This window comes from Sorex fumeus, unplaced genomic scaffold (assembly GCF_029834395.1).
Source record: "Sorex fumeus unplaced genomic scaffold, SorFum_2.1 ptg000048l, whole genome shotgun sequence".
Taxonomy (NCBI): domain Eukaryota; kingdom Metazoa; phylum Chordata; class Mammalia; order Eulipotyphla; family Soricidae; genus Sorex; species Sorex fumeus.
Window position 1 is genome coordinate 5342416 of NW_026606105.1, and position 23417 is coordinate 5365832.

General features: G+C 37.6%; 1 protein-coding gene and 1 non-coding gene across 2 annotated transcripts in view; one reads left to right on the forward strand and one right to left on the reverse strand.

Moving 5' to 3' along the window:
• The window catches only part of LOC130032398 (maltase-glucoamylase-like), a 192411-nt gene that overhangs the window by 51283 nt on the left and 117711 nt on the right, over window positions 1-23417 (reverse strand).
• On the forward strand, window positions 967-1071 carry LOC130032536 (small nucleolar RNA U13). Its single transcript, XR_008793844.1, has one exon. It is a non-coding gene; the product is annotated as a small nucleolar RNA U13 (small nucleolar RNA).

Sequence of the window (23417 nt, forward strand, 5' to 3'; positions counted from 1 at the left end):
GCTTTTTCTTCGTTTTGTTTTAACTGGCCATACTCTAACTCTTGGGCTGGAGCAATAGCACAGCTGTAGGGCATTTGCCTTACAAGCGGCCAACATGGCCAACCTGAGTTTGATTCCTCCGCCCCTCTCAGAGAGCCCGGCAAGCTACCAAGAGTATCTCGCTCGCACGGCAAAGCCTAGCAAGCTACCTGTGACGTATTTTGTATGCCAAATACAGTAAAGATTGTTACAGTGGAGATGTTACTGGGCCCGCTCGAGTGACAGTGACTCTAGCTCTTTTGGTCAACAATACATTGGAATCATGTCGTGTGGGTCTTGGTGTCATTATTTTTCTTTTAGACCAACGTTTTCTAGTGCTCCTTGGTTCCATGTCTTCTTGACCATTCATAATCTTAACATAAAACTATCTCAGGTTGGATCCCTGTACTTCTATTGCCTAAGTGAAGAATTTGTTTGTTTGTTTGTTTTTAGGTCACACCTGGCAATGGACAGGGATTACTCCTGGCTCTGCACTCAGGAATTACCCCTGGTGGTGCTCAGGGGACCATATGGGATGCTGGGAATCGAACCCGGGTTGGCCGCGTGCAAGGCAAATGCCCTACCCGTGTGCTATCGCTTCATCCCCACTTAATTCTTCCATTCTAAACAATTCAAACTGCTAATGATGTTTAAAGATCAAACTGTAATGTGAGTATAAGGTAGTAATAATAATTATTAGCTCTCTGCAGGCAAGTTTTTCAAACCTTCCAATATATTCTGGGAGAAATGTATCACCAGGTGTCAGGCAGTTCCTAAGAGGTGCTATCACAACCACTGATGCTTCCCCACACATATTCCTAAGGCTGCTACAGAGTCTATACATGCATAATGACTTACAATGCAAAAATAAGAAGAAAATTCAAAAAATAAAGACTGATTGAAAAAGTGAGGTACTCCAATCTGACAATGTAAAGATGAAAGGGTTGGATCCTTTTCTGGTTCATAAGCATGATGATTGGGTATTCATACATTTGTGTGACAATGTGCCTCCCTTAAAACTTGTTATGCTCTTGGCACAATACCCATCTGATGTAGCACTGTAGCACCGTCGTCCCATTATTCATCAATTTGCTCGAGAAGGCACCAGTCACGTCTCCATTGTGAAACTTGTTGTTACTGTTTTTGGCATATAGAATACATCACTGGGGGCTTGCCAGGCTCTGCCATGGAGGCAGGATACTCTCGGTAGCTTGCCGGGCTCTCCAAGAGCGGTGGAGGAATCAAACCTGGGTTAGCTGTGTGCAAGGCAAATGCCCTACCCATTGTGCTATCACTCCAGCCCACCCATCTGATGTTAAAAAAAATATGGACGTGTTGGGGGAGAATTATCACTGTATCACTGTCATCACTTGTCATCCTGTTGTTTATTGATTTACTCAAGCAGGCGCCAGTAATGTCTCTATTCATCCCAGCCCTGAAATTTTAGCAGCCTCTCCTTAGTCATCTTTCCCAATGATTGGAGGCTCTTTCAGGGTCAGGGGAATGAGACCTGTTATAGTTAATGATTTTGGCATATCAAATATGCCATGGGGAGCTTGCCAGGCTCTGCCCGAGGGGGATATATATATATATATATATATATATATATATATATATATATATATACATATTCTGTCTATGATTTGTTACCTACTGTCTGAATTCCATCAAACATGGTGTGGTAATTATGGAAAATGGGCAGGAAGTGTCTTAGCATCAAAGCAGCAGCGTGATCTGGAAAGCGGCCTGGAGCATGGCAGCTGTTGGGTAGTGGAGGCTGGCTGCCGGGACTGGGTCCCTTGGGGCGGGGAAGACTTTTATCTGCCCCCCTGGGGGTACTCCCAGTGAGAACAGCCTGGCGTGGAGTCCGGTGGCATGGTTATGGGGTCCTCATTTTATACTCCCGTCTGGAAGGAGCAGCTGTGTTTATATATATATATATATATATATATATATATATATATATATATACACTTAGTTTTTATATTCTAAAGCTTATATGCAATTTGCTCACTCCAAACTAATTCTATCTTGTCATTTCTATTCAGCTAATAGAAATTAAATGATTAAACATTTTAGTATGTTTTTTATTTTAGTATGATTTTTTTCAAATGATGCAAGATAGCATTGAGAAGCAGATATATTGTTTAACTCTCTTCTCTCATGTTCTTATCTACAACAGTTGTAATTTTGCCTTTGTTATTACTAGTGACTAGAGGATGTATGGTGCTCTGAAGTAGTCATTAAGGACAGAAGGTAATTTGTATAAAATAAAAACTGGGGCTGGAGCAATAGCACAGCGGGTAAGGCATTTGCCTTGCATGCAGCCAACATGGCCCACACAGGTTCGATTCTCAGCATCCCATATCGTCCCCTGAGCACCGCCAGGAGCAATTCCTGAGTGCATGAGCCAGGAGCAACCCCTGAGCATCGCCAGGTGTGACCCAAAAAGCAAATAAAATAAAATTAAAAAATTAAAACCAAGAATGAAAACAGGGAATGAATCAGGAAGTTATGTGAGGTCACAATTTCTTTAGAGACAGGCAATTATAGTGATACAAATTAGGTAAATCTGTTTTTACTCCCTGCTTTAAGGAAAACTTACTTATTCAGAAACTCCTAAATCTCTCTTTTCTATCCCACAGACTATTTGTAGTGAAGTCCGAATTTCTGAGAAATTTTCTTTCTACCTTCACTTTAGAGGGAGGTGAATTTGATTCACTAGGTAGATCGGTAGTCACTGCCTCCAAACTAAGATTTCAGCAAAGTATTCATCACTTTTATGACTTAAAATTTCCTGATGCCCTCCTAGTACTGGATTAAAATTTTAACTTCTTTGTAACCTATGGTGCCTCCAGCTCAAAGGCCAAGTTCTATTTATCTTCACTCTTTTTCATATTCTTTCTGACCCAGAGAAACCAGAAAAGTAGTTCTACTCTCTCAGTCACAGTTAAATTTTAACTATTAACCAGCTGCTAGAAAATATTAACTAGTCCCATTATGGTTTTATAGCACTTTATCTGACACAGATACTGGCAACAAAGCAATTGAAACCCTATTTTTCCTCCTCCAATCTTCCTTAGTCTTTTCCACCTTGACCTTTTATACATTCTCATTTTCACTTCCAGTTCTTGGGATAAAGCACCAAAAAATTTAAATATATGGGAATAAGATTTAAAGGTGGAAAGTAGTAATCCAAACTTCTCATTTCAAAGAATAGAGAACTGATCCTTTGGAGCCAAGAATCAGCGGCTTAATCTTCTTTATTCATTTAATGCTGATGTACAGGTAATATATTCTTATGCTGTCTAATCAAACAACTTCTGATGATTTAAAATCTCTAATTCAAGCATACATATATCCCTTGTTTTCAAATCTGCATAGATGAAAAGAACCAATACATTGAACTTGAGAAGAGACAGCAGAGAATAACACAGTTGGGAGAGTGTTCCCTGAAGAAACAAAGAAACAGAGTTTCAAGCGTGCCAAGGAACTTGATAGGGAAAGTGCTAGCAGCTTTCTCTCAATTTATGGAGTTATGAGCAAAAAAATCTATGTGACAGAAATGGAAATGACTAAAGCTTCTTTTTCATTAGTAAGTTTTAATAATGATAGTGGTAGAAGAGGATTTGGTGGTGGTGGAGTTAGTGGAGGTAGAAATGGTGGTGATGCATGTGGTAGTCGTGATGGAGATAGATATGATAGCTATAGTGGCATATGCATTTGTAATGGTGGGGAAGTGGGGGTAAAGGGAAGTTGTGATGTGTGTTTATTTTGAGGTCCAAAGGGAAAGTTGAGAGGGGAAAGGGGAAGGCAGTGAGAAAGTAAGCCATCCAGGAGTACATACTGTGACAGTGCTAGGTAAATATTGACTACTGGATGTTTTTTTCTCATTTTTTGTAGACAAATTGTACTTCTCATAAACAACAGATAATTTGAGTGTAAGATGTGTAGTACAACTTTAACTGGCTGCCCTATCATTTATTCTTTCCATCATGCAACTCTGATGCAGTGAACAAAGAATGTTTAGCAACAGAACCACCAACATATTCAATTCTTTACCACTGTCTTTATGCCTCATCTAGTTTATGATAAAATTTAAAGACTGATGATGTGATAAGGTAAGGGCTGACTTCCAGTGGGGGCTATGAATCCTTTGTATCTGACTGCCTTTTAGCATCCTTAAAATTATGAGATCTCTTCTCATCAATCAAAATAAAAATCATCCTGTACAGAAGCCAAGGGGTTACACAAGAAGACCTCATTAGTACCCTGTAGTAGATCTGAGTTCCTATATTCTTATCATCACACAAAAATTATTTGAATAATATATTTATGGAAAACAATAAAAATCTTCCACCTCTCACCTCCCCAGATCATCAATTAGAGGGAAAAAAATAGTACTTACAAGTCTGTGGCTTTTGTCATAAAATATCCATACAAGCTGTGTAAATTATAGTGAAATTCTTCATAAAACTCTGCATCCATGCAAATGGTTCCTTCGTAAAGCAATGGTCTCATAGATTCTGTGGGGAGAAAGCTCATCAGTGAACCTGTCCCCTAACAAATAACCACTCAATTGTTGGCTTTTACTTACTTGCCCACCTATATCTTCCTACCTTATCACATCATCAGTCTTTAAATTTCATCATAAACTAGATGAAGCATAAAGACAGTAGTAAAGAATTGAATATGTTGGTGGTGGCAAAACTGCAATAACTTTGCACAGCGGGTAGGGCGTCTACCTTGCACGCAGCCAACATGGCCGACCCGAGTTCGAATCCTCCGCCCCTCTCGGAGAGCCCGGCAAGCTACCGAGAGTATTTGATATGCCAGACACAGTAACAACAAAGTCTCCAATGGAGACGTTACTGGGCCCGCTCGAGCAAATCGACGATCAACGGGAGGGCCTTTACTTTACTTTTATCAAAGCCATAAACGTTAATGTGATTGTTAGTGCTTGGCTCATGTGTTGCTAATGATTGGTAACCATGTTGGCTAAACCAAAATAAAAGTTTTAAATTAAATTAATAAATTCTTTCTAAATAGCACTTCCTAACTGGGGCCAATACTATGTTGCTCATTAAGATAATTAATATATATATATATATTCCTCTAAACTTACAGAGTTTAGAGGAATAAAGTGTTGATGAGCAGAGGCAACTGAGAAACCTGAAAGCTATGATCAGTCAGAAAGGCTTAAATGGTCAAAATGCTTAGGATAGAGGCAATAGAAGTATTTGGCAGATGAAGGGAGGTTATGGAATTCAAGTCGGTCTGTTGGAAAAAGAAAACTATTTTTGACAAAAAGAAGATGAGATAAAAGTAAATCATGACAAATGGAACCACAGTGAGAAATAAAACTGAGAAACAGATTGTGCAGAGAAAATAAGAAATAAGCAAAGCAAGCAAAACTGGGACTGTTGCAAGAGGTTAAATAATTTGTTCTGAAATTCTCATGAAGTTTGACGCTGAACCACATGTATTCTGGGCTTGGAGGAAGTGAACAGTGTGGAAGAGCTAGGGTATTAAAGTGGGAAGATTAGACTTCGGCACTCACCCTTGACTTGTGGCAGCAAAACTTGATCAGAGACCAGACAAATCAGCAAGATCTCCAGTATAGGAGGTGTCTGGGTTTCTGGGGCTCCCCTAAATTGGGTAGTAAATGTGCTCATGGCCACACAAGGATTCCTGAGGTTGTTTGAGTTTTTTCCCCTAATTTTAATTTATTTTTTAAAATTGAATCACAGTGAGATACACAGTTACAAAGTTGTTCATGACTGGATTTCAATCACATCATGTTCCAACACCCATCCCTTCAACCAGTGCACATTTCCCACCACCAATGATTCCTGAGATTGTTTTAAATATCAAACAGGTGAAAACTTACGCGGCACGAAGGGAGGGTTATTCAATATGTTTTCTTCACATGTTTGACTAGAACTTGGGAGAAAGCTAGATAATTCATTCATCTCCTTCAAAGATACAAAATGGAAAATGGGGAAAATGTTATACAGTTTATTGAGGAATGTTTACTGAACTTGAATATACTTAAGGTATTTGGGATCTCTCATTAATTACTTTCGGATTCTTGAGTACCGTTCCTTAATTTTTCTTGACCTCTGTTTCATCTCCCATTTCTGTGGTGAGTATAGGGAGTTTGTATTTGGGGGCTATATCCAGTGATGCTCAGGGGCTATTGCCGACTGTGCTCAGAAATTACCCCTGGCAGTGCTCAGGGGAGGCAGGTATAGAATCAGGGTTGAAGCAGCCACATGGAAGCTCGTACCTCTGTACTGCATTTACAAACCTATTTGATATTTTTGGCTAGACTGTATTATGCTATCTTCCAACTCTGACTATTTTCAGGCATGATTAAACTCTTAAACATTGATTTTAATCAGTTCATTGAATAATGTTTCCGTGGATGAGTCTTTTTTTTTTTTCTTTTTGGGTCACAACAGAGGTTACTCCTGGTTCATGCAGTTCATGCACTTGGGAATTACTCCTGGTGGTGCTCGGGGGACCACATGGGATGCTGGGAATCGAATCCGGGTTGGCCTCATTTGCAAGGCTCTACCTGCTGTGCTATTTCTCCAGCCCCTCACTGGATGAGTCTTATATTGTGACTATTATTGTTGTTGTTTCAGTTTTATGATTTTTTTTTAGATAGGGTAATAATTCTACTCTCACTTTTACTCTGTTCACTGTGGGATGTTAAGAAATACATTGAAACCAAATCCATTTCTTAAAGACAATTTAAAATGGAGCATGACTAATGCAGCTGACAGAGAATTTTTCAAATATCATTAAATTGTTCTCTTAACAATAACTTTAAATTTCAGTGACTCAGTGCCACAAATAAATAAAGCATTGATTTTAAGTTTAAAGATAGTTAATAGGAGAAGGATGAGAAATCAGGGTGCTTTCTCAAAAATAAGTAAATAGTACAGAGGTTAAGGCACTTGATTTGCACACACTGGACCCAGTTTTGTTCCGTGGCATACCACCAGCAGTGATTTCTGCCTAAACTAAGAGCTAGAAGTAAGCTCAAAGCACCCCCAGGTGTGAAAAAAAACCAAATAATTAGCTAAAAAGGAAAAATAAAAAGTAGTGGATAGTAAAGGCAGAACTACAATCCAGGGGTTAACAAAGGTGTTTTTAAATCCTTCTCAGCAAGCAAACTTTTATTACAACTTGAGTCATTGACATTTTGGTTTCTAGAATAAGTTTGAATCCAAAATAACAACTTACAATCCATACACCATCAAACTCCAGAGTTTCCGAAAATGAGATGAATTCTTCCTTCCACCACTCAACACCACTAGGGTTACTATAGTCAGGAAAGACTGTCCATCCAGGATATCCCTAAAGGACAACAGAGAAGGTTCTAGCAAGTAGCTTGTTTGTTGACTGACTTCAAATTTATTGCTAGATATTATTTCTTATACTAGAAGCTGCTGGTGTCTAGTCATTTTAGAATCAAAATTTAAGACTCGCTCCAATAACTAAATAGTAAAATACATGCAAAGAATAAAAGGATGAGAGGCAAAGAGAAAACCTACTACATCTAGATAGACATACACATAGATGTCTAGGTAGAAATGATATGGATATATATAGAATATATATATATGTAATATATATATATAAGAAGCTGTCAAATATATTTTCCCCCTAATAAAAATATAAAATTTCATTTTGTTAGGCACACTGGGAGAATTTTTTAAAAACCTGAGAAGTCTAACAAATATATTTTAGGGAAGAATGGTTGAATCATTAAAAAAAATTTTTTAATGACTCACCGCGAGGTATAGTTACACACTTACAAAATTTTGTGCTTATGTGTCAGTCATACAATAATCAAATACCCATCCCTCCATCATTGCCCATTCTCCACTACCAATGTTCCGGGTATCCCTCCCACCAACTCCCCATTCCCCGTCCCCCCCCCCCCACACACACACACGCTGCCTCTGTGGCCGGCACATTCCCTTTTATTGTCTCTCACCCTTTGGGTGTTATGGTTTGCAATACAGGTATTAAGTGGCCATCATGTTCAGTCGTTCAGTCTATAATCTATAATCCCATCCTGAGCAGGTCCTTCAAGCATCCTTTGCTTGGTGGGCCCTTCTCTATCTCAGCTGCCTTTCCCCCCAGGATGTGAGGCAGTTTCTAAGCTGTGAGCAATCCTCCTGGACCTCATCTCTACTATCCTTGGGTGTAAATCTCCCATTATGTTACTCTATATTCCACAAGTGAGTGCAGTCCTTCTATGTCTGTCCCTCTCTTTCTGAGTCATTTCACTTAGCATGATACTATTGATGTCATCCACTTATATGCAAATGGTTAAATCAGTTTTAGTGATTCTTTAAACATATATCTTCTTTTGGGGCATGAAAACAATGTCTTTTAAATAATTAAGTGGATCTTATACTTCTTACTCAGGTCAAATTTCTGTTTTGTTTTGTTTTGTTTTGTTTGTTTTAGGCCACACCTGGCACGGTACACACAGCTTATGACTGACTCTGCACTCAGAGGTCACTCCTGTTGGGGTTTGGAGGACCATATGAGCACCAAGGATCAAACCCAGGGTGACCACATGCAAGGCAAATGTCCCACATTCTGAACTATGTCTCTGCCCCACAAGTCAAATATTTCTTATCCTCTCTCTTCTCCCTATGCAGTCTTATCAAAGAGCTGCTTTTAACCCTTCATGAAACATCAGGAATATAGAGCTATATGCATACCTTCTTTATCATTTTCCCAACAAATTTATTGTCTGTGATTTACAGACTATTATAATATTACTCAAGCAGTATAATAACTCCTCTATAAATATCCATTTAGATACAGATCATTTATCTATTTAGTTTTTTGGCCCCACATGGTGGTGCTCAGAGCTTGCTCCTGGCTCTGCACTCCTGGAGGGGCCCAAGAAACTACATGGGGTACCAGGGATGAAACTCAGGTCTGGCGAATATAAGGCAAGTCTTACCCACTGCACTATCTCTCTAACCCTAAACTGTTTAAGTGACCATGGTTTCTAGTTTTGTACTGATGAATATCAGTCCCTTATATGTTTTAGAAATTCACTGTAGACAAATGAATCAGCAAAGAAGTTGTTTGGAGGAGAAAGAAAACTCTCTTGAAAGTTAGGAACAATGAAAAAGAAACAAGACAGAAGGTATTAAGGTATTAAAGTATTAAATTAGTTATTCTGTAGTTAGTAACCCTGAAAAGAAAGTTTAGGAAAGTAAATGCAGCCAGAATGATAGTTAAATAAAAATTTAGATTAAGTAATAGTTTCAGTAAATCTCACATGATCCAATAATCTAGGAGTGGTCAACACTACACTGTTTGGAATAGGAAAATCTCTTATGTGATTTGCCTCCAAAAGGCTCAAAATCTAAATTGCTCTGTAAATACGTGCTAAGCATCTTACTCTAATGCCTGAAATTGCCTTGAAATAAAGACTGGGTTTTACTGTAAGTCTCATGTAAATTAAGTGGGCATTAAGTAAGATAGATTTCACATTAGCCTACTGGCGTCTTGTTACATTAGCATATTTGAATGTCTCTGGAAATAAAAATTAGTGTGCAAGACGAATTTAAAAATATTTTAATTTTCTGCTAATTTATTGCATCTCAATAATCTGTAGATTAAAATTCAAGGAGCTAATTAGGAGAGACTAGGTCTTAATTATTTCCACCACAAACAAAATGATAATTATATAACAAGAGAGGTACTAATTATGACAATGCTAATGATACTACAACTTATGGGTATACATGTATATAAGTATACAATATCTGAGAACATCAAATCAACTTGTGTACCTTATATTGATAGAATGTTATATGCCAAATATGTTTAAAGTAAAGTAAAAAAGTAAAGGCCCTCACGTTGGTCGTCGATTTGCTCGAGCGGGCCCAGTAACGTCTCCATTAGAGACTTTGTTGTTACTGTGTTTGGCATATTGAATACATCATGGGTGGCTTGCCAGGCTGTGCTGTGCGGGCGAGATACTCTCGGTAGCTTGCCGGGCTCTCCGAGAGGGGCGGAGGAATCGAACTCGGGTCGGCCTTGTTGGCTACGTGCAAGGCAAACGCCCCTACCGCTGTGCTATCGAATCCCTAAGAATTTAATCATTCTACTGTTATATTTACTGGTTTAAGATAATTATGAAAAAATTTCAGAAATCATTAAAACATAAATGATATTGCAACATATCTATTTTATTACAAAGATACAAACCTCCCTATAACCCTGTAATTTAAGCTGATTTTCTTAAAAAATTACCTGTCCAACAATAAAGTTGTTATTCTCTCTGATCCATACTCCCTTTTTATTTCCACGTTCGTAGGGTTGATAGTTACTGTCATTTGAGATGCCAGGGTGCTAATAAAAAATATATAATAATAAATGCTTTTGTAAATGTCTTTCACATCTTGAAAGGAAAAACTAGGCCCCAGAATAAGGGTTTGAACGTACCATGATCATTACACATTTCAGCCCTTGTTGACGTAATATCGTAATAAAATTTAAGAGATCAGGAAACTTATTTTCATCGATAGTGAAATCTTTCCCTTCATTCATGTAGTCTATGTCAAAGTATTGGACATCCTGAAAGACAGAACCATCAGAAAGTGTCACAAATCTGCTTCCTGATCATCAAAAGAGAAGCCTGATTCCCCTGTACTTCTGGAGGCTTCCATGACACATCACACAGATCAATGAACTGTATTTGGATCCTACTTGTGCAGCTGAACTAGCAATAGTGGCCTCTAAAGGTTATCATGTTTTTAAAGAATTATTTTTAAACATTATTAATTTTAAAATTAATTAGTCAACAATAAATTATTGGCAATAAAACTATTGGTTTACATTTACTTTAATTGATTAATACCAATAAATTAACAAATTTAAAATAAATTAATTGATTTTAAAATTAATATTAAAATAATTTTTAAGGTTATTAAAATTTTTAAAGGAACAACACTGAGCTGACTATAGATTGTCTATTTCCTCATTGACAAAAAACTCTGGTAAATGAAGGTTCATGTTAATGTGAATGCATTGTGCAAAATAAAAAAAGATGTGTCAAAATTAGGTTTTACTCCTAATTTACTCCTAGAATAAGGTACGCAAGCAAAGTAAATTTTCCTTTAACATCAAAATGGTATGCTTTCTCACAGAAATGAACAACACCCCTGGCCTCCCTCATTGCTACTCTGGGAATGAATATAAAGGTCCTGAGATCAGGTGTAAGCTGTTTTGTTTTTTCATACAATCAATTGTCCTTCAGATATTAACTGAATATATATTTGCACCATTGTTCCAAAGAACAAGACCAAAATACGTCGTTAATCACATGTCATGCATATCTTAAGGAAACTAATCAAATGTTATATCGTTGATAACTATCTTATTTAATTTACTAGAGGACATTGAACATCATAAATACTTTGGAACTGCAGAGCTTTTAAAATTAATATAAAAGGTCTGAAAGAGGTATATGAGGGTCATTATGAAAACTTATTTATTATAAAGTTATCATTGCTGTAATTATCAGTTCTTATTAACCATGTTACTTTAGGTGTTTCTCTCTTGTTTCTTTCTCTTATTAAGTAATATCTAGTTTTAATGGAGATAATCCATGCATTGAATGTTTTACTTTGCAGAACATAAAGCATTATGCAATTGGTCAGCCAAAGGAGCTTTTACATTTTATAAAGGAAGAAACTAAGGTTCAGAGACATTAATTAATAGGCTCATCTTGCTTAGTGTTGAAAGAGTTAAAGCTAAAATAAAGCTGATTTCCATATGAATGAAAAACGTGTTCTTTTCACAGTGTCCTAGGAAACTTAGCATGCATATTTCTGACAGTAGGTATCTGTCAATCCATCATTAATTATAGAACTTTATAACCTATTATTTTACTAAATTATGTAGGAAAAAATAAGACAGGAAGTGATGTCTGTTGCATAAGTCCCAACTTACATATGGAATCATAGCTTCTTGATTTCTGTTAATAACCTTTTTCAACCCTTCAATGCCACCATAATCCCTTCGACTCAGCTGGAACCCGAGATTCCAGTAGGAGGGCATGAATGGTCTTCCAACAACCTGAAAGGATAAATATGTGTCTTGGAATAACTTTTAGGTATAGCCAATGCCCAACACTAAAAGAATTCTAACTATTTCATTTGCTATAAATCCAAGTCTAAAAATGTTAGAACCAAAGGGAATGTCTTACTTTGCAAATTTCTACAACTCCTACTTTCTTTACTACTAAATGAACTTCCAACAACTGTGACATCATAAAAATAATTTACATAAAATGCTTTAATCATAGTGTCCTTTAGGAGGAAAAAAATAGCATTTATTTACTTAAGAATTATTTTTTAAGTGTTCATGGTGTAGCAAAGTCTGATGTTGGCACTTGAAATACAGTGGTCTAAAGCTCATGGAGTTCCTGTTCTCAGAGAACTTTCAGAACATTCATCAATGTCAAATATAATTTCTGAGAGTTTTATATGCCATGATTTAGGAATAAATGCAAGGGGATAGGTAAAGAAATACTGAAATGTATATAAAATACAAGTCAAATGAATATAAATCACAACTCTACAAGTTGCTCAAGTCAACATTTTGAGAAGATCCCAGAGAATATTCAAAGAGTCCCTGACTCTAATATTATACTTCCCATAGCAGGAAGCTTACAATCAAACATCTTACTAATGTAATTCAATACAAAGTATTTTCAATTATAATCATATTGGCCTTTCCATATTATTTGATTCTATTACAAATGTAATGGCATTCAGGACCATCTTTCTATGTCTTTATGTGTACTCTTAAATTATTTAACTGAAAAAAAAATTACTGAATTTGTTTCATCTATAAATAGGGTATTTAGAATTCAACTACCTAAAGTTCTTTTCATATCTGTAGCTTGCATCAAAAATAAATAAATATCACAATTCTTTTTATGTAGTTTATTTTCACTAAAATTTAATAAACAAATCAACGTTGCTGATTTGTGACCTTCTGTCTTCGAAATGTGATCATAAATAAAGGAACTATTAGTACATTGATTATACTACTCGTGAATTTTTACTATTTATCATGCATCACAAGGGTTCCTAATATGTGTACATCAACATAACCATATATAGAGTGTACAAGAGATTATCAAATTTGTACCTCCAGGTATTCCTGAACCACTTGCTCTGGAGTATTTCCCAAGAATACATAAAAGTCAAGAATCCCCCCAGTTGTACGGTAAGTGATTGCAGGAGCAGGTTGAAGAGTCACCGCTGGAAGGATGAAAAAGACAGTTCTTAGAATTTATGCTTGATATGTTTGAAAACATGCTATTTTTGAGAAGTACCTAGACCATCACAAATGCTCTCTGTTTTATTTTGAATGAAAAATCACATACACATTCTTTGTCACATGATTTCTGAAGCTAATGAATAAAAAAAGGTGAATTATTTATTTTTTAAGAGAAAGAGCAAAAGCTTAGGTCAAAGAAATAGTACAGTGACTAAGGCTCTTGCCTTGCACACAACTGATCCAGGTTTAATTCCCCCTATCGCATTTGGTCCTCCAAGCATGACCAAGAGTGGTCCCTGAGCACAGAGTCTGGAGTAAGCCCTACACACAGTTGGATGTGGCCAACAAACAAAAGAAAACAAAGGAAAAATAAAGAATATTTAGAAAAATAAATAACATAAGTGGCAGTATACAAATAAAAATGCCTGGAATTTACAAGTGATTTAATTCACTGTTTTAAACACCTTATTAGATGAGTTTAATTACAATGACAATTAAAACAAGCTCTTATTTAGGACATCATTAGTCCAGAGCTGGAGGAAGAAGATTCTGGAGTGGGGTGGGTCAGCTACATGAATAGCATGCAACAATCAGCTTTACACAACCAGAACTGTTCCTGTGTTGAGGTTTACAGAATCTTGAACATGTCTATTCATTGAGCTTATTGTCCACAGAGTATTAGAGAGAAATTGTATCAGAAGTGAATCTCAAATTGGGTTAAATTTCATATTTATTAAAAATGGCTTTCAGCATAAACTAGATTTGTTAACAGATTAAAAAATACTGTAGAGTTACAATTTTTATGGAAATTCTTTGGAATCAATATGAATCCCACTATAGAGTGATGTCAGGCCTGGAAAATTACAAAAGGGATACAGTATTGCCCCTCAGTTCTTAACACTGCTGGGAAGACCCATTACAAAAAGTGAAAAGAGAGTCACCTCACCAGGAAAGTCATTTTATAACAGTAGCATCCAAAATCATATTCCCTATAAGATGTTAAAAGATGTGTCCTACCCATGGCATTACTGTTCATCAGAAAAACCCCAAAAGAGTTGCCGCTGGTGTCTTCCAGGCACAAGAAGAACGTATGAGCTCCGTATAGATTTTTCATGTCCTGTCCGCCCAAAGAAAAAGAAATGACGTTATGTGTTTAAAACATTTTTATTCATCGCATAATAAAATCGAGAGATCTGAATCACCTGGTCAACACTTGAAGAGTTTTGTATTGTCACCAAAAGTAACCAAAAGTTGAAATAGTAACAACTGAAAACTGGATAAACAAAATGTAGTTATATCCATTTAATGGAACACCTTAGTAATAATCAAAAATTAAATACTGACACATGCAATATCAATGCACCAAATTTACACCAAGAATGTTAAGTGGAAAATAAAGAGGGAGGGAGGGAGGGAGTGAGGGAGGGAGGGAGAGAGGGAGAACTTTTAGTCTAATCTGTGACTAACTCAAGAATTCAACTACACAAAGTAAAAGTCAGATGGTGTTTTGCTTTTCATATTTATTACACTTCTTGATCAATTGTTTTCATGAATGTAATAATGTACTGACCATGAATTATTTTTCTCTTAAGTTAGAAAATGTGTTTTCTCTATGGTATCGTATACTGGTGGGTATGCCAGTTAACATGTTACTTGCTTTGTGTGTGGAACTTGAACTGCAAAACTTTAAGCCAGTTCCTCCTTTGAAGCATTGATCTGAGGATCATCCTCAGCATATTGGAGGCTTCAAGACATCTTGTATAAACATTTCTCAAAATCTCCCATGGACTGGTCCCTACACATATCTTTTGTTAAAAGTCAATAATAAGAGAAGTACAAAACTCAAGAGACAGTGTTTAGAAATTCTTCTCTAACAAGTTAAAACAATAATTTTTAGTCTGCTCAACTTAAAATTCTGACATACTTTGTTTGCCTTTGGAATATTTTTATATTTTGCCAGTAATATATTTTAATTGTATTTTACTATAGTACTACCAATGAGATAGCACAAGAAAAACATACAGAAAGAAAGTAAGGAAACTAATCGTTTTACTTCACTATAGAGCTTATTCCCACTTTAATATGCTTGGAATTCATTTGGACACCTTACTGAAATGCAGATTCTGATTCAGTAGGTCTGAACTATAGCCTAAAATCCTGTATTTCTAACAGGATTTAGAAACAGGATCTAATCTCTACAAGGATGCTTCCTGACCAACGTGGAGTAATATTAAAGGTGCCCTAAAAACATTGTTTAGCCCTCATGCTTCTGCTGTTAATGGTTCCTGCTACAGTTGTCGTCCAGAGACATAGTAATTTTTCCAAGGCATTTTCTGATACATGGTCATGAATTATAGTTTCCTTTAAAGGTGTGTTTTAATTTTTTAAATTTTTCTATCTTTTAAAAATTTTTATTAGTGAGACACCATGAGATACAGTTGTAGACTTACAAATTTTGTGCTTGGGTTTCAAACCTCTCACTCCCTATACCCCCTATCCCACCCTGCCTCTGTGGCAGGGCATTCCCCTTTGTTCTCTCTCTCCTTTTGGGTGTTGTGGTTTGCAAAAGAGGCATTGAATGGCAATCATATCTGGTCTATAGTCTACTTTCAGCATGCTTCTCCGATCCTGGGAGGATACTCCCAACACCCGTTATTTGGTGCTCCCTTCTCTATCTGAGCTGCATTTTCCCCTAGCACATGTGGCTGGCCTCCAAGCCATGGAGCAAAATTTCTGGTACTAATCTCAGCCATTCTTGGGTGTTAGCCTCCTATTTTGTTACTTTATATCCCCCAGATGAATGCAATCTTTATATGTCTGTCCCTCTCTTTCTGACTCATTTCGCTTAGCATGATACTTTCCATGTAGTACCACTTGTATGTAAATTTCATGAATTCATCTTTTCTAACCACTACATAGTACTCCCTTGTGTAAATGTACCAAAGTTTCTTTAACCAGTCATCTGTTCTCGGGAACTCAGGTTTTTTCCAGATTCTGGCTGTTGTAAAGAGTGCTGCAATGAACAAACAAGTGCAGATGTCACTTCGACTATACTTTAAAGGTGTGTTTTTAAATGTGAATATATGATTAATTGTGAGCTTATCAACCTTAGCTACAAGTTTTCCCCAACACAGATGAATCAGACTGGGACATTCTGATGCAGAGATGTAACTCTGAAGGTGAACTTCTGAAAAGGAAGAAAGCTGTTCTTTTCTGTGAGCAAGAGTTGTCAAAGGGGACCTCACCTCGGTGGGCCTGGTGTCACTGGTGAAGATGGGCCAAGTCTTCCAGGTCATGCTGTGGCGGTACTGCTGGTGGACGTGTTCCCCCAGACCATACACATTGGCACTGGGCAGTCGAAAAGACAGCTGCAAGTACTGCTGGGCGAACTGGAGGGGACCAATGCTTGTGTCCAACCTGGCCATGGAGTAAGACTTAGAGTCAACCAACAGGTCTCTCTGCCAGCTCTCTCTATACTCTTCTCATTTGAGTTGTCCCTCAATCAGGTTATTTTCAGAGAATTGAAAAGTATTTGTAATAACAGATCACTTCCAGAATAGAAGTGTTAACATGTGCTCCTCCTGCTTCGTGCTCCCTTTGAAGGTCTTTCTATGGTACCCCTGATTCTCTAATTCTTGAGGCATAAAAGTAGAGATGTGAGAGAGCCAGAGAGACAGTACAGGAAGCAGGACACTTGCCCTGAATGTGGTCAAGCCAGGTCAATGGTCCCCTGAGCCCAGTCAAGAGCCATCTCTGAGCACAGAGCCAAGAATAAGTCCTGAGCACTGAGCACCTTAGCCCAAAGAGCAAAAAAGAAATAGAGATGTGAGATCCAAATTCCAGTTGGATACTTGGAGACAGTTGGGTACTTGTGAACTGACCTTTCATTTGCTATACTTCTACTGAATACCTGCTTTTAACACTCCATAAATATTTTCAGTACTCATAGCAACAATGGGATGTTTTAGTTCCCAGAGACAAAGAAATGGGAACTGATGAGATCAGAGTTACTTTGCTCTGTGTCACAAAACTGACTGATTTGGTGTTACCAGGATTTGATTATAGTTTCTACTGACATTAATCTTCATATTTTCTACAGTTTAAACTACTACGAAGTAGTGGGTGGCATCTCAGGAAATAAAAAATGATAAACTATTAAGCTGAATTGCACCATAAGTGGTACCTCACTCCAAACTAATGAAATTCCCTGAGTCATAAGTAAGGGTCATGATAGAAATGAGCACATTAGCTCATGACATGTTATTTACTTTCTATTATTTGCTCTGCAGTCAAAACCAGTTGACAACATTAATGACTTATAGTAAAAGCTTTGACATTTTTTCTGAGGCCTAAAAATTCCCCCAATTTATTGCCCTCCTACAGGAAATCAGAGCGAATGTTGGTGTGACTTGATATGCAAACTGTAATAAATGCTCACAAGACTTTACTGTTGCTCTTTCTCTTTAATTTGAAGCTGAAGGGATTATCAGTGACTTCTAGATGATAGTTTGCATTTGCATTATCAGCTCTCGTTGTCTGATTCAGGAGTTTGACATTTTCATGGGGGACTTCATAGCGTGCATTATAGAAATCAGTGATCTGCCAAAACGGAGAAAAGAAACGTTCATTTCAGATGAGGTTACTACTTGGTGACCATGTACAAAATAGTTAAAAAGGGGTTTCCCTCAGTAAGAAGACCCTCTCATTATTGACCTTGTCATTTCTGATGTGTGAAAAGAAATCAGCCAGACCTATTGTTTATCCTAGCCAAGATCCCTGCAGGTAAAAACAAAGGTGCCTTCTGCTAACTCTGCACAAAGGAGGAAGACCTCAGGAGTGAGTTCTCAGGTAGAGAGGGGTGTTTTGGGGCAACATTCAAATGGATGTAGGCAAGTTGACAGGGAAAGGCCCATAGCAATGAAATTCTTAGGATGTAATAAAATCACGTAGCCTTAAGGCCATCAGGGCCCACCTTGTGAGCACAGGAACTAAGGCCTGATAAGACTTTTCACTTGGCATCAATAACAGACACAGAGCAGAATGGACCCCTCTCCCAGAGAGGAATGAAAGTCCAGGAAAGGAATTTCAAAAAAGACCATGGACCACTCCCAACTCTATCCCCCTTGGCAACCTCCCTAACCAAGGAAGCCCCACTTGGGGGCAGATTGGGAAAACCCTATAATAGCCACCGTGAACAAAGGAAGGGCTTGCATATGCTGCCCCAGCCCAGGGGCTGTGCTGCTTGTGCCCACCTGGCCTAGCACAATGTTGCCCCATCTCCCCTCTTGAGAAGTGGACTTTCATGCTTCCTTATCTAATGCGGGTGTGTGTATGGGGCCTCTTCACCTTTGGAGAAGTCTACATTCTTTTTGAGCTCATTGCTCTCTCTCATTTTCTCCCCTTCCTTCCCTTTCTTAAAAACCTCCAAATAAAATCTGTTTTTAATCTATTGAATGTCTGCACCTGAAATTCTTTTCTGCGAGGCAAGACAAGAACCCAGTAACCCTAGGTTCTGGGGTATCAGAGGTGAATTGGGAGAAAGTGGCCATGTCTCGCTTGCCCACCTCCCATAAGCCACTGTGGGGTGGGGGTGGGGGGCGCTGAGTTCAAAACCAACCTTAAAGTGAAAGCGATTTGATGTTTGGAATTCAGCTGTGAAGCGGGTGTCAGTGACATCCTCCCCAAACAGAGATGGTGATGGCAACTTTTCCAACCGGGCAATGTAGTCTTGGGATGGAATGAGAGGCGGGGGTGGGGGGAAGGGAGGAAAGCAGAAAAAATTAGCCTTTGTTCTGCTATCAACTTAGTGGTTCCCAGAGTTTTTTCCTTAGACAATAGTAACACAGTACTCACTTGTGCTTGTATTATCAGGTGGATCACTGATTTTATAGCCCCAGTTCTGGGGGAAGAAGCACTTGGGAACTTGAGCACTGGAAGCAAGCTTCCAACAGCACTTATACTTTTGTGTGCAGATGTTCTGTAACAATAGCAGAGTCAGGTTATGGAAATTAGGAAGGAAAGAATTGATGGCCTATCTGTGAGCAATTCTATTTCAGGAAGATTTGAGATAGCTTATAATAATGTTCTGTCATGCATTCATTCTTTCTCTGTTTATCCAGTATCCACTACTGTCTACCACATAAGGAACTGTTAATGTAGAAAAGTAAGGCAAGCACAAAGACAGTTTCTGCCTTGAGAGAAATTTCAGTCTAGTATGATTCAGATCATTCAGGTCTAAGAAAGCATACACCATCGTCCCAGGCTAGAAGGCAGGGGTAGGGTGGGAAAACCTTCAGATAGGTGGGAAGGCAATTGCAGTCTTCAAGTACCAGGTGAACCATAGAACTGGAGTCTTACTAGAGAAAGTGGTAGTGCTTCATAGACAGGAAAAAGCACATAGACTCAATTCCCAGAACACCAACTAAAAGAAGAAAGTCAGGGACACAGTGTGCATACCATAAGTGAGCGGGATGGAAGACTAAAGACTTCTGAACCTGCTCATGAAGTGAAGTGTCATAGCAATGACAGACAACACAGCAAGTTAGTAAAGGGAAATAAAGAAAACAAAAACTAAATCTGGGCAAAAGGTAGCATAAAAAATTCAGAATGAGCCAAAAGGAGAAAGGCAAACATAATATGATCACACTCAATAATGGGATATCTATATATCTATCCCGTTAATAAGTGTGATCATATCATGTAATATATATATATATATACCAGGAAGTCTGGTTCTTGACTGGAAGCTTGTCACAAGCGGTGATAGGGCAGTGGGGCAGTTAGGACAGAGGATACCACTGTGACAATGACAATTGGAAATGAGCACTCTGGATGGACAAGAATTGAGTGCTGAAAGTACGTAAAGGGAGATACATGATAATATTTTAGTACCTGTATTGCAAGCATTGGTGGTAGGAAATGTACACTGGTGAATGTACAGGTGTTGGAACACTGTACGACTAAAACTCAATCATAAACAATTTGTGACTGTGTATCTCACAGTTACTTAATTAAAAACTATTTTTCCACAATGTTCATAAGGTCAAAAGATATCATATGAACTTTCTCAATGGATTTCAAAAGTGCTTATATATTTTCTAAAGGTATAAGCCTGGGATTGGCTTATATGATTGCTTTGTTACATTAAATAAAACAAATAAAAAATTACATCAAAACATTTAAATAAACACAGGCAGCCACTTTTTCACTCCACTAGATTTATTTAAAGTCACATAAGAGAAAAATTATAAGTGGATTGTGATGCAGCAAAATATAAAGCAACAGGGCAGATAAAACATTATGTAATTCATTGAACATAGAAAATAAGCTTTATTAATTCTAGGGGGAAATATGGTGTCTAAAACACAACAACAGAAAAACAAGTGTTCAACATCATGACTATGTAGAGAAACGAAGAGTCTGTGGCATTGTTCTAGATGTTTAATTAGGAAACTCTAGTAGGCACATTCACTAATACAAGACGTCACTATGGCTACAATATTCTTCCACTTCACAAAACTTGTGTCCAAACTTAGTGCTTTTATGAAAGACTCATGGGTGGGAGAGAGAGAGTAAGAAAGGAGAGAGAGTACATGAGTACCTGTTTTCACACAACAAAAGAAACCAGAAGATTATATTCACATTATATCTAAAGATTAAAAAGCAAGTCTTGGGCTCAGTACATTTTTGTAGAGGGCATGAGTTAATCAAAAATATTCCTTCCCAAAAACTGGCTTTTGTAAGCTATGTATTTATATGTCTACTTTTTACTATATTTTAGTATTACCTTAGACTTCATGTGTAATTGAGATGATTTTATAGGTTATTTTGATAGTCTGGGAATGCTAAAATATTTTTTCATATACAAAAACAGTAACTGTTTCTTCACTTTAGATTGTTATATCTTATAGGAGGATTCATAGGAAAACTCTGCTTTCAGAAAACAGAGGAAGTCTGTCATTTAAGCATACTAAGTATTGGGCATCCTGAGGTATTTGCTCAAGGTGAAGAGAATGAGGAGAGATGCTGAAAGCCAGAAGGTATCTTATTCTACTATGAATTAACTGTTCTCAGCCCTATATCCTCAGTCAAGTTCCCGTCTTCTTTCTAGCACTGCTCTCCTTTGCTCCCAAATACTGAGTGTGAGCCAAGGTTAATAGAGTGGGCTGTCATAGATCAGTAAATGCAAAGATAAAGGTAAAGGCCCTCCCGTTGATCGTCGATTTGCTCGAGCGGGCCCAGTAACGTCTCCATTGGAGACTTTGTTGTTACTGTGTCTGGCATATCGAATACTCTCTGTAGCTTGCCGGGCTCTCCGAGAGGGGCGGAGGAATCGAACTCGGGTCAGCCATGTTGGCCGCTTGTAAGGCGAACGCCCTACCCGCTGTGCTATCGCAAAGATGAGAGTTAGCAACTACCAAGCATTTGAGCTAAAGCAATACCTTATAGAAAGGGATTTGAGTTAATAATCAGGAGAAGCAAGTTGGAGAAAACAATTAAGAAAGAAAATTTCCAAGCCAAATAATATAATCACTATCTTCAGAGAGGAACCCAGGTGTGCAGGTCCCGGGGCTGAGATCTCCAAGCCTGCTCGGTTCAGGACTGTGCCTCCTTCACCCAGATCCCCCATCTTCCAGTAGCTAGGCATTACACCTACCAACTGCCCCTGTCGCCATGTTATCCCATTAACGGCCAAGACCCATGGACTATAAAACTCAGTTCCTGAAAGTGCATGGCCACACTTGCGGCTGCATGACCTCTTATAGTCTAAGACAACCTGACTGTTGGAGAACCCAACAGGCTACCTAGTGTATCCTGCCTACATGGCAAAGTTTGGCAAGCTCCCCATGGTGTATTCGATATGACAAAACCCAGTAACAATGATGGATCTCATTACCCTGACCATGAAGGAGCCTCCAATGTGGCACTTGCTAAAATCTCAGGGCTAGGACAAATGGAAACGTTACTGGTGCTTGCTCGAGAAAATCAATGAACAACAGGATGACAGTGATACAGTGATCTTCAGAGAGAGGCATACAGTGATTTTTTTCCATGAATAATAGAAAGCAACAAAGAATAGCCAAAGTTAAGGGTATCAAATAAGATGAAAAATTTCTTCTGGGCTGAAGAGATAGTACAGGGATTATAGTTGCATGCAGGCAATCCTAGTTTTATCTACATGCCTGTATATCCCTGAGCACTACCACATCTGAGATCCACTCAGTATGGCCCAAATCCCTCTACTAAAAAAATAATAATTTATTATTATTTTTTTAGTAGAGGGATTTGGGCCATACTGAGTGGATGGGCACTGGTGGAGGGATGGGTATCTGATCATTGTATAATTGAAACCAAAGCACAAAAAATTGTAAATCTACAACTTTAAAAAAAATAAAATAAAATAAAGGGGAAAAAATAATAATTTAAAAATATTTTTATGACAGATTAAGGGGAGGCAATGTTTATAATGCAGTTTCTAAAGAATAAGTGCATCTATGGCAACACAATAGCACTGGGAGACTTTAACACCTACACTTGCAATTGGTCAAATCAACCAGATAAAACATCAGTAAGAAAACATCTGTAAATGTTGAGTTATAAGAGTTGGAATTAAAAGATCTCTATAGAACACTTTATCCCCCAAAATTCATTTGCCTCCAGGGTACCTGGAACATTCTCAAGAATAGCAAACATGCTGAAGCACAGTTTAAGTTTCCATAAAGTTATGAAAACAAAAATCATTTCAAGCATCTTTTCCAGACCACAATTCTGTGAGATAAAAATTAGTCATAAAATAAAAGTTTAAAAATAGCTCCAATCTTTGAAAATTGAATAACATACTATTAAATAGCTATTGAATCAAAGAAAAAATAAAAAGCAATGTAATCCACAAAATCCACAAAAGAAAATTAAACCATTACCTGAACAAAATTAAACTTTGAAAAATATAAAGTGGTAAATTTAAATGTCCTAAATTTACAATACAAATTGTCAAATAATAATTGTGATATAATAAGAGTTATGTTAAAATGTTGCAAAATAATATATACCTGAAAATG